At 39.2% G+C, this 11,358-nt stretch overlaps 2 pseudogenes; both read right to left on the reverse strand.

Moving 5' to 3' along the window:
• Positions 1–485: 485 nt before the first annotated feature.
• LOC148353128 (U2 spliceosomal RNA) lies at positions 486–642 on the reverse strand (annotated as a pseudogene).
• Positions 643–898: 256 nt separating this feature from the next.
• Positions 899–1,030, reverse strand: LOC148353129 (U2 spliceosomal RNA; annotated as a pseudogene).
• Positions 1,031–11,358: the final 10,328 nt, after the last annotated feature.

The raw sequence follows: 11,358 nt of genomic DNA on the forward strand, positions 1-11,358 counted from the left end.
GGTCAGGTGGTTACAGTTTGTTTATTTTGCTTGAATGCACGTGTACTATACAAGTTGTCGTTGCTTACAATTTACATTCAATTTCCATCCAACAGCATTTTTAAAAAAAATCAAGGGTAATTTATTTTAATTCAATTGCGTTGGAGGTTAAAAACGGCGTTAGCAAAACTCTTAAAGGTTGTTGTGATAGTGGAGTTCAGTGGCACGGAAACCTCCCACCTTAAGGAGAAATTCACCATGATGTCAAAAAGGTGAACCGAAGTGGAGTAAATGTTTTTTTGGTGGATATTGTGAGATACCGAAAGTGAATCGGGCGTTTGAAGTGGTGGGGGTTTTTAAGGGTTATTGATCTATCTTCGTTATTCATTATCCATTATCCGTAATCGGTCAGTTCATAATACGCTACAAAGCCAAGGAGCCGGGACTCTTACTCTCAGCCAAAAGGCTAAGCTAAGGTCCTAGCCCTAAAGCCTTGCTGCGATCATTGCGAATGCACCGTTCCCGGAGGTACTGCAATACCGGGCCGATGCGTGGAGTGGACAGAGCAAGCTCTTATTCCATCTCCAGAATGCAAAAATGAGCTCTCAAGCAAGAGGCCAAGCTAAGGACCTAGCATCAAGGCCAAAAGGCTAAGCTAGGGACCTAAGGTCCTAGCATTAAACCCTAGCTAAAAGGCCAAGCTAAGGACCTAGCATCAAAGCCTTGCTAAATGTCCTTCATTAAAGTCCACTAAAGGGGGGTGGGGTTTTTAAGGGTTATTGATCTATTTTCGTTATTCATTATCCATTATCCGTTATCGGTCAGTTCATAATACGCTACAAAGCCTAGGAGCCGGGACACTTACTCTCAGCCAAAAGGCCAAGCTAAGGTCCTAGCCCTAAAGCCTTGCTGCAATCATTGCGAATGCACCGTTCCCGGAGGTACTGCTATACCGGGCCGATGCGTGGAGTGGACAGAGCGAGCTCATATTCCATCTCCGAAATGCAAAAATCAAAGATAGTGACTTCACATGCTCCGGGTTTGAATTAAAATCAGTGTAGGCAGGAGTACTGTATTTTGTCGTGTGTAGCACGCATTCGATTTTACCTCATTATCACACTGTTTTCATTCACGGTGTCGTGATTACCTAAGTGGAGCCACCTGGGGTAATCATCTGGCGCGCTTGAGTGCGCTTCCTGATTGGTTTATGTTCCCTTTTTAAGCACGCTACGCCGAGACCTCTTTGTCTGAGGATTACTTTTGTACCCCGTTTGACTCTCCTGATTTACCTGTGCCTTCTTGACCTGTTTACCTGATTCTGCCTGCCTCCGATCCGACCTGCTTCCGTCCCACGCTACGATCTTCTCTCCAGTCCCGGTAAACTCGACCTGCTTCCGTCCCACGCTACGATCTTCTCTCCAGTCCCGGTAAACTCAACCTGCTTCTGTCCCACGCTACGATTGGCTACGTGTCCCGAAGTAGTCTTCACGGCTTTGCTGCTGACGTCCGATGGTCATCGCGTCTCCCGCTAACCCTTTACGCTTCCCCAAATAAAGAATTGTACGAACGCTCTGGGGTCTCCTGCTCTGTTCTGGTCCTCCTGACACACGGTACCAGAGATTAATGATAGAGAATGGAGAAAACAGAAAGTCGTCATGAAAGATATCAACAAATTCAAAGAAGCACATCAAGGGAAGCAACTCTTTTCTGTATCTGATGATGACATAAAATAGATACATTGTAAATTTTGTGTTATTACTGTGTTCATAGTTGTCAATAAACAATTTGAATAATGGCCACACGTATTCAACAACTCCCTTTCAATACTAGTTTGAGCTGAGAAAAAGTCAAACATTATTTGATACTAATTTTTCATTTCTAAAAATTAGGGGTGCGCATCTTGCACAAACAAATACAGTATTTCCTTCACAGCCTTCTCACCTTTTAAAGTCCTGACTGATTTTCATGCCTATAGTGTCAAGTGAACAGTAGATGAATAGAGTTCCATGGTTAATAGGCAAGATTTTAGTAAAGTGGCGAGGAGTTCAAGCTGTGGTTGTTCAGCTTGGATTTATGATTTCATTTCAGATTTCTAAATAATTATTTATGGATCTAATAGTTAATGCTAGTTTATCAAGATGAGTAACCGAATGCATGAAGATTGACAAATTTGTTCATCTCTCATCTATCTTGGGTGGCATATGGTGCATGAATCTTTTGAGAGCGCAATCTGACCATCTCTGCCCTCTTACCTCTCAACCAATAGTGAAGCCTTTCTTTTGTGACAACTGCAAGTCAATGAGCTGCTGAGCCCGCCCCCTGTTGACTGCGCTTCCATGTGTTTCCCAAGTTGGATTTCACTGTTCTATATGCCCAAATGGAGAACGTTCTCGAACCTGCGGTTCTCTTCTTGGCTCTTGGGATCACTATTGACCAGCATTTTCAGAGCGAAGGCTCCGGATCGAAACATGGGGGGAAATTATATCTCAAAGATATGAGGGAGCAAGTCCTTGAATGATTTTGTACAATGCCATCAGAACGTTGCAATCACATCTTAAGCTAACAGGGAGCCAATGCAGGTTAGCTAAAATCGGGGTAATGTGATCAAACTTTCTTGTCTCAAGTGAAAGCCTCGCTGCAGCATTTCAACTTTGAGATTGGCCAGAAAAAGAGAACTTTTGTGTGAAACTCAACAGTCTATTTGTGTTCTAAGAAATCAAGGCCATTCCATGCTAGAAATTGCTAAGAATCTGAAGATCACATAATCCCTTTAGAGAACAGCACCAACAGACCCTAACCAGAGTAGAAAGACAAGTCGACGCACAACTAAACAAGAGGACGAATACAAAATACTCTCTAGTTTGAGAAATAGACAACTTACAGATCCTTAACTTGCAGCTTGGGTGAATAATACTCGCAAAGTACCAGTGTCAACATCTACAGTGAAAAAGCGACTTTGTGATGCTGGCCTTCTGGGACTGGCCAACAAAAGAAAGTGATCAAAATTGGCTAAAGAACACAGCGATTGGACAGCTCATTTGATAGAGAAGTGTGTTTTTTATTCATAAAAAACACAAAATTGTCTGGGTGAGCCAAAACTTTTGAACAGAGTGTATTTCTAAAAGAAGACAAAAAAAAGTTAAAATGTTTACATAGTACTTTTATTTTTTCAAATGCATTCTTGAGTTTGTAATAAGGGTTCATTCCTTGGTATCAGTGTATAATAAAGTATAACAATTGTAAAATACAAAATAAAGGTCTCTACTTCGCATATCGTCTATCAAGAGGTCATTTTGGAACCTAATCCCCCACGATAATTGTTAGATCACTGCACTGTATATTCCTAGCATGATGATTTAACACACGATCAAAAATAAAGTCCCATGCTTTTACAACATCTTTAATCTACCAATGTGATTTACAATTCTAACCACAAAAATGGACCTATAAGCATTAATTTTTGATATTTTGATTCATATTACAGATATTGCCTCGCTCCATAATTCAAATAGAGGAGGCCTCTTTTTCAAATGTTTTTATGTTATTTTATGTTTAACAAACAAGGAAATCGGTTGCAAATTATATTAGGTATCCAAAAAGTCTACATTCTCTACTTCTTCCGGCCCACAGTCAGGCCTGTATCGTGTCAGAGGATGGTGGCCATGTTTGGAGCTACGGTGTCTCCATTGGGTTTCCCTTTAAAGAGTGTTTGTATAGAGGACGTTTGGATGCTAAGCCCTACACTGGGTGCATGAATGGAACTAGGATTTTACACAAAGACATGATGTCATGATGCAGGGCGTGGACTCTATTGAGTGCGTGCAGTGAGGCGCGAGGCCAGATTATACCTCCGAGGCAGAGCACTTACTGGCCGCGGACCAGAATGCTAACACGCTAACAAAGATATCGTGGGGTGATCTGCCAGCAGACCCGTGCTGCTGATCACTTCCTGCTGGCAGTGGACATTGTAAGACAGGAAGTTATGGACATCTTATCTTACGGTGACAGGGTGATAAGGAATCTCATAGCTTTGATTGGTTCCAGTTTGAGGTGTTATACATAAATCATGAAACATGAGATTGAACGGTGTGACCATCACTAATAACTAATGTTATTTTTGGCCGGTCTGAGGTACAGAAAAACCGGTCCGAGGTACAGATAAGGTTGCGAACCAATGGTATAGATGACATATAACAAGGCGTCTCATTATCATACTATTTCTAGTCATGGTACCAGGGACAAATGTTATAGAATGAAAAATGTCGTCCTGAAAGATTCAGATGAATGCAAAAAAGCACAACGAGGGAAACAACGCTTTGGTGTATCTGATGATTAATAAGACCTCAAAGTATATTAAAACAAGACATTTTAAATTTCATGTTTGTATTGTGTTCATAGTTTATGTTGCCAATAAATGAGTTTAACCATTTAACGTTTGGATGGCCACAGACTCTTAATAAACAACACGTGTCTGTACGATGTAACTAGCAACTGGATTACATCATGCACCTATCATTTGAAAGTTTAAACTTGTGTCATTGAAGATGTGATGAGCATTTCAAAATATACTTCCATCCATCAATCTATACATCCATCTATCCATCCATCCATCCATCCATTATCTGCACTGCTTATCCTCAGTAGGGTCGCGGGGTTGCTGGAGCCCATCCCTGCCATCTCCAGGCAGTGGGCAGAGGACACCCTGACCTGGTTGCCAGCTAGTCGCAGGGTGCACAGAGACAGACAACTCACTCGCTCATTCGCACCTAGGGACAATTTGGACTGGCCAATTAACTTGACATGTATGTTTTTGGAATGTGGGAGAAAAATCATCAGTCTCAAACGGGATACCTGAAAACTCTAAAGCCAGCATAACTTACCGATAAGTAATGTAAGCAAAAATGGCTTTGTTGCATCCAGGACAATCCAGAGAAACCAAACGTGTAAAATAGTTACTCCGAAACACACAATAATGCCAACATATGAAGTACCGGTAAATGCGCCTAGTGGCTCAGGAGGTAGAGCGCTCATCTTGGGATCAAGAGATGGCAGTTCGAATCCCGGCTCCTCCGTGTTACATGTCCAAGTGTCCTTGGGTAAGACACTGAACCCCTAATACCCTCAATAAGCAGGTTAGCGCCTTACATGGCTGCACGGCCGCTATTGGGAAATGTGAAGCACACTGTAAAGCGCTTTGGGAAGTCTTGACTTGAAAAGCGCTATATAAATGCAGATCATTTCATTTTCATTTCATTTTCATTTCATTATCATTTCATTTTCATTTCATTTTCATTTCATTTTCATTTCATTTTCATTTCATTTTCATTTTATTTTCATTTTATTTTCATTTCATTTAATGTCTGCTTCGTTTGACGTTCCTTCTTGTAATTCTTTCGTTTTGCTCCAAAATTTTCCTTTAAAAATAAACAGACTTGTAAAATTATTCCCAATATGGTAGTTAGCCTTTGACCTTTTGATTGACACCTTTCTTGGCCAAGAGCAGGATTTCTTTTCACACAATATAATATAATAGAATAGAATAGAATAGAACAGAATAGAATAGAATAGAATAGAATAGAATAGAACAGAATAGAATAGAACAGTCTATTTTTATCAAATTTGACAAGGTACCAGGTAAGAATTCAGGCTGTCTCACCTGTTCTCCATCTAAGGTGCCCATGCTACACTCATCTGCAGGCATTTAATTGCAAAAAAAAAAGAAAATCAGGCGAGAAAAAAAACCTTTTATTTCTGTGTTTTCTAGATTACTCAATGTTAGTAGCACCTGCAGATATTATTTCAGAGTCTTATACGACTTATTTATTTTAAAAGGTATACCTTTTAAAATAAATATCTTTGATTGGGATTTTAGGCAAATTTCATGACTGTTAAGGGGTTAAACATGGCCGCGCACATTCATCAACGTTTATTGCTTAGTTTAAGATGAGAAAAAGTGAAAACGAATGTTATACCAATTTTTAATCAAAGATTAGGGGTACATATTATATTTGTGTGAGCATTACACAGGAATAAACAGTTAGCTTCTGATTGTTTGCTCAGAAAGCAAGTAACTGAATTAACAGGTGCTTGAGCTTAAGCACCTGCTTAAATAACCATCGTCATTTCTTAGAAATTCTATGAGTAATTTTAGATTATAATTTACTGCATTGCATACATTCAATTACTTTCACGGGCACCAGTTTCTCAAATACAGGAAATATAATAAGCTAAAAACAGAGTTGCCCTTTGACAACATCAATTCTAACACAATTGTGTGGCTACTTGTTCTTCGACAGAGTTGATTTGTAACCTAGCATGTTTTAACCAATTGTGCTTTGCTCACTATGTTGTAAGAGTTACCAAAATAAACAACCATCTGTTCTCAACTGGTCTGACTTCATGACCCACCATTGCAACCTAATGACAACTTATCGTCCCGCGAGCCGTAATTGGCCCACAGGCTGTGCGTTTGAAACCCCTGATGTATCCCTTCTTGAAAAAACTTTTGATATTTGGAAAACAACATCTACATTATATTAAATAAATAGCAATAAAACTTCAATTATTTCTTTACTTATTTATCCGAAGCACTAATTCTCAACTGGACTCAGTTCAGGACCCACCATTCCACCCTAATTACAATCTGGTACCCAAATCAAGAAAAATATTTCCTTCTTAAATTAATCGAATGAAAGGATTGTGCAGCTTAGAGCAGAGATATCAAAATATATTCACCAGCAAAACCAAAACGACCTCAAGTACCATAAATACTCACATGTCAGCCCACATTACATAGTTCTGCGCCACATAACCAAAGGAATTTGGAACCAAAAATAACAAAAAATTGTCTACTTAAACAAGGATAATTACTTAATTGTGTAGATAAAAAGAAAACAATAGGCTGGTAAAAGACACTGGAAATGTTTTCAAACTATTTATTTTACCTTCAAGCAGTGCTTTAATGGCAGGCACTCAAACAATAATTTCCTATTATGCAATCATTTTTTTCTTTCACTTGATTGTTGGTGCCACTGTTCCCCATTTTTCCTTTCCCTCATCGCTCACTTTTTGGACCCATTATTATGGTTGGAAAAGGGAGATATAACTAACAAAATCACAATATATTGAGATGTGGTCCATTTTGTCAAACACAATAACTGAACAGAAAGAGCAGGGCATTATCGCCATCTACTGTGCGATTGAATCTCCGTTTTTTTTTCTTATTCGTCGCATTATTTTGGCAGGGCAAAGGCCTGTGACCCACTAAAAACGGGTCCGCGACCCACTTTTGGGTTCAGACCCACCAGTTAAAAAGCACCGGTTTAGAATGTCGCAAGGGTCCCAAAAATAAAATAAACTAAGCAAAGAACTAAATGTGATATTGAGCTTTTACATGAAACACTTATAAAAGGAATTACTAAAAGTGAGTTTGTTTTTATTATTTTCCCATGGTTTTGTTTATTCTAAAATATTTCTGTAGCTACGCGTTGTTACATTTCGCTTTTAAACAGAAGCTTTCTGACAATAATGACATGTAGCCAAATGCAAACAAAGGTATCAAATGCAAGGCCCACCACTGACTAATCCCCATTCATTATAATAACACATTTGTGTTATGTAGGTGTTTTGGAGTGTTTTATTAACAAAACAGGGTGACATGCATGTATAACTCGTTTATTGGTGCCTGCGCTACAGATTTAGGGCAGAAAAATTTGACAAGATCATCATTTATGGAATCTATTTAAACTACTTAGTGACGTGACCTTCACTGTGTTCACCACACAAGCACAGAAAGGAGTCATTCACAGTGAGATTTAGGAGATACTATCAGTCGTGACCTGGGGGCAGCGTTGAGTACCCCGTGACACAGCGCAACACTAAGACCTCGGTGCTCAGGTTTGTGCTTAAAGATTAACAAGTATGGGTTTGTTGGTATAGTTTGAAAAGAGAATTGTGAGAATGTGTGCGTCTTTCTATTGGTTGTGGACAAAAGCTGCCTTCTTTCCCCTTGTTGTGCGGTTTTGGTTTTATTTTTGCACCACTCATCTGTTTAGAGCCACATGTTTTGTGCGCTCAGGCAGTGATGCGACGAAATGGCCATGTGTTCGCTGTCCCATGGACTTTCTTACCTGTGATATCGGCAGTTTTACTGAAAAAAGTTGGGCCTGGGGTATTAAAGTCAGACCCAGCCCATCCAAATAACTTGTTTTGAGGGACCAAATCAAAAGCAAACCTAAATTTTCATGTTTTATTTGTGATGACTCGGGAGGAAGAAGGCTAATTTTAGCATAATTTCGGACCTGGTTCCTGTCGGGCTCTGGCTTACCTCGGACTCACATTGGAGCCGCTCCCGTAAAAGGGATTAAAAATAGCCACCTAATAAAAAAATAGAAGAAAACGTGTACACTAACCTGTGGTAAAGGTGAAGCCTTCATATTTTTTGACTTGTGAAATCTTAAGAGCTTGCAAACTAAAAGTTAAGACTCTATATCCATTTTTTCATCTTTTGACCACTCAGATATTTCTCTCTTGGTTTCTGGATAATGTCTTAAAACGTTTGAAAAAATTTCCAGGCACGGTGTATTGCAAAAATAAATTTACAAATAAAAAGATCAAAACTATGCACTTTTTCACTGTTAAAACCTAGCCGAGGCAATCCATATCCATTTTGTGCATGGACATCGTACCACTTGAAGATTTTCTCCTCTATTGCTGCGTACTGTCCAAGTTATTTTCTTTTTTCCCAGGCAGAGTAGTTTCAAATAGTTTCAAAGATAAAAAGACCAAAATTACAAACATTTGCTGTAAATTCTGTGCTCACGTTGGCCTATTGATATTATTGTTCCTGTATAAGCCACCCCCACAGGCCCCCAATGTGCTGCCTTCTGTTCGCAATTGGTGACACACAACCAAATAAGTATGCGCATATAACTGACCCCCTGATTTCAGAATTTTATTTTATAGTAAATACAGCTTAGATTACGGTAGGAAGAATAGCAGACTACCAGTAGGGATAAATCACACAAATTACCTCGTGTTCTGTGCTTGAGAAAGCGCCACCGTAACTTCCGTTGTATTTTGTCAGTAGATACAAACATCCCAGCCTTGTTTAATTGTTGTTTTTAGCGTTGAGTTGATGGCGGAAAGAAGGCTATATGTTGATTCATTAGCAAATGAGAAAACACTGAAGCACAGTAGACACTGTAAGCCATGGTGTGTTTTTAAAAGGTAGCCCTTACTTCCTGCATATAGTGGCCTGTTCTTTTCTGCCATAGTGTGGAACCCTTGGGAAGAAAATAAAATCATATTTTTTATTATCGTTAAGTACATCCCGGCTACTCCATAAAACGTTGCAAAGGTTTAGCACTTTATAAAATGAATGGATGCAATGTACAATGGTGAGTAAATTAACGTAGCAGGAAGAAGCTGTTATTTGTGGGCAATGTGTTTAGCAATCTCTGTTGTGAGGTGATATACAAATTATTCACACAAAGGGGAGCGCTGTTTCTTGTTACCTTCCACTCACCTGTAATGCTTCAACACAACAATCTCAAGATACACAGGCAAAATAATATAAGCACACATCTGTGATTGAATTTAGTTTTCTGAGTTTATTTGGACCAGTGGTTCTCAACTGGTCTGATTTGAGGACCCACTATCCCACCCTCCAGTGACTAAACATTTCCTTTTTTTTTAAATTGATCAAATGGAATAAGTGTGCCATCTAAACCAGAAACACTAGAATGTATTCAAGTTTAAAAAAAAAACCTGCAAAACCAATACAACTTCAAATAATATATTCCCTTTAATGCTCAATGAAATCCAAAGCACTTTACTTCAAGGGCTTTGTCTGTACAATAATAAAATACACATATCAAATATTATTTGCTTTATCTCTGTTTGGCCAAGTTTAACCAAACTACCATTTGTTTCTCTGGTGCAAAATGGCTCCTGTTAACGCACATTTGAAGGGCATCAATGCCATCAGATGTTAAGCATAATTGACCCTTAGTCATTTTTGTACAATGACAATAAAGACCATTCATTCAACTGCAATTCAGTGTTTTAATTTGTAGATACAAATAGTTCTTATTTGTTATAGTCGTATACTTTTAATCTTGAGGTAGATTTGACCATTGAGGCTTCTAGTCCCCATTAACAGCCATAACCCAGGGATTATTGTTTACTGTTAAAATATACCAAGAAAGTATTTTGAGGTCATTCTCTATTGTGGAGTTCATGTCTTGTTCGGGATTCTAGAAGCCTATACTATTTAGATTGTTTTACTGAATAGTCGGATTCTTTCTTAAAGGATGAAAAGCTACCAGTGTTAGCTTAATTCTCTTATAATGTATGGTACACTCAGGATGAATGACGCAGCAGAATTGCAGACGTGAAATAATCGGTTCAGTATAGTTCAGTTGAAACAATCAGTTAGTTGTCTACCATCTTTCAAAATGCCTCCTCAGCTTGAAAACTGTAAAATGCTTAATACTGTATTTTTAGGGAAGGTTGGTGCATATGCATCAAAAATATTTATGTAGATTCTTTTAATCCATCCATTGATCCATTATCTGCACCGCTTATCCTCAATAGGGTCGCGGGGTGCTGGAGCCCATCCGTTTTCGGGCAGTGGGCAGGGGACACCCTGAACTGCTTGCCAGCCAGTCGCAGGGCACACACAGAGACAGACAAATGACTCGCTCAATCACGCCTAAGCACAATTTGGACCGGATAATTAACCTGACATGCATGTTTTTGGAATGTGGCAGGAAACTGGGGTGCCCAGAGAAAACCCAAGCAAGCACAGGGAGAACATGCAAACTCAGCACAGGAAGACTAGTAGCCGGATTTGAATCCATGACTTCAGAACTGTGTCGCGGATGTGCTAACCACGCAGGTGCCGTGCCGCTACATTTTTAATCATTCAGGGAAAATATGATATTAATGATTTTTATACAAACCAACAAACCTAACCCAAAGCTGTTAATTAAAGGATGTTTATGACATAAAGAGTTCTTTTGCGAAACGTTCAGACAATAATATTTATTTAAATCCTTATGCCTTTATTTTATGGGGTTTGATGTCATTGTAAACTACACTGTATATACCAAAGCCATATCTCCCTTGTGGGGGGGTCTCTAGAGTTTGTGTGGGGCAGGGGTGTCTAGAGTCAAGAACACACTCATATTTACCAAACAATCATTCCCTTTCGCTCTTCCCAACCTGACACTGAAGATTACGCCCACAGCAAAGCAAGGGGTGAGTTGCTGTGCCATGCAACCCTTCATCAACAAAAACGCCCGACAGCATACACTGGTTTACCCCCTCTGCATTATATGCGTTGATATCAGTCATTCTAAACTATCCTTCGCCATT

The sequence above is a fragment of the Urocampus carinirostris genome, chromosome 14, assembly GCF_059441175.1.
Source record: "Urocampus carinirostris isolate Australia breed hairy pipefish chromosome 14, RoL_Ucar_1.0, whole genome shotgun sequence".
NCBI lineage: Eukaryota > Metazoa > Chordata > Actinopteri > Syngnathiformes > Syngnathidae > Urocampus > Urocampus carinirostris.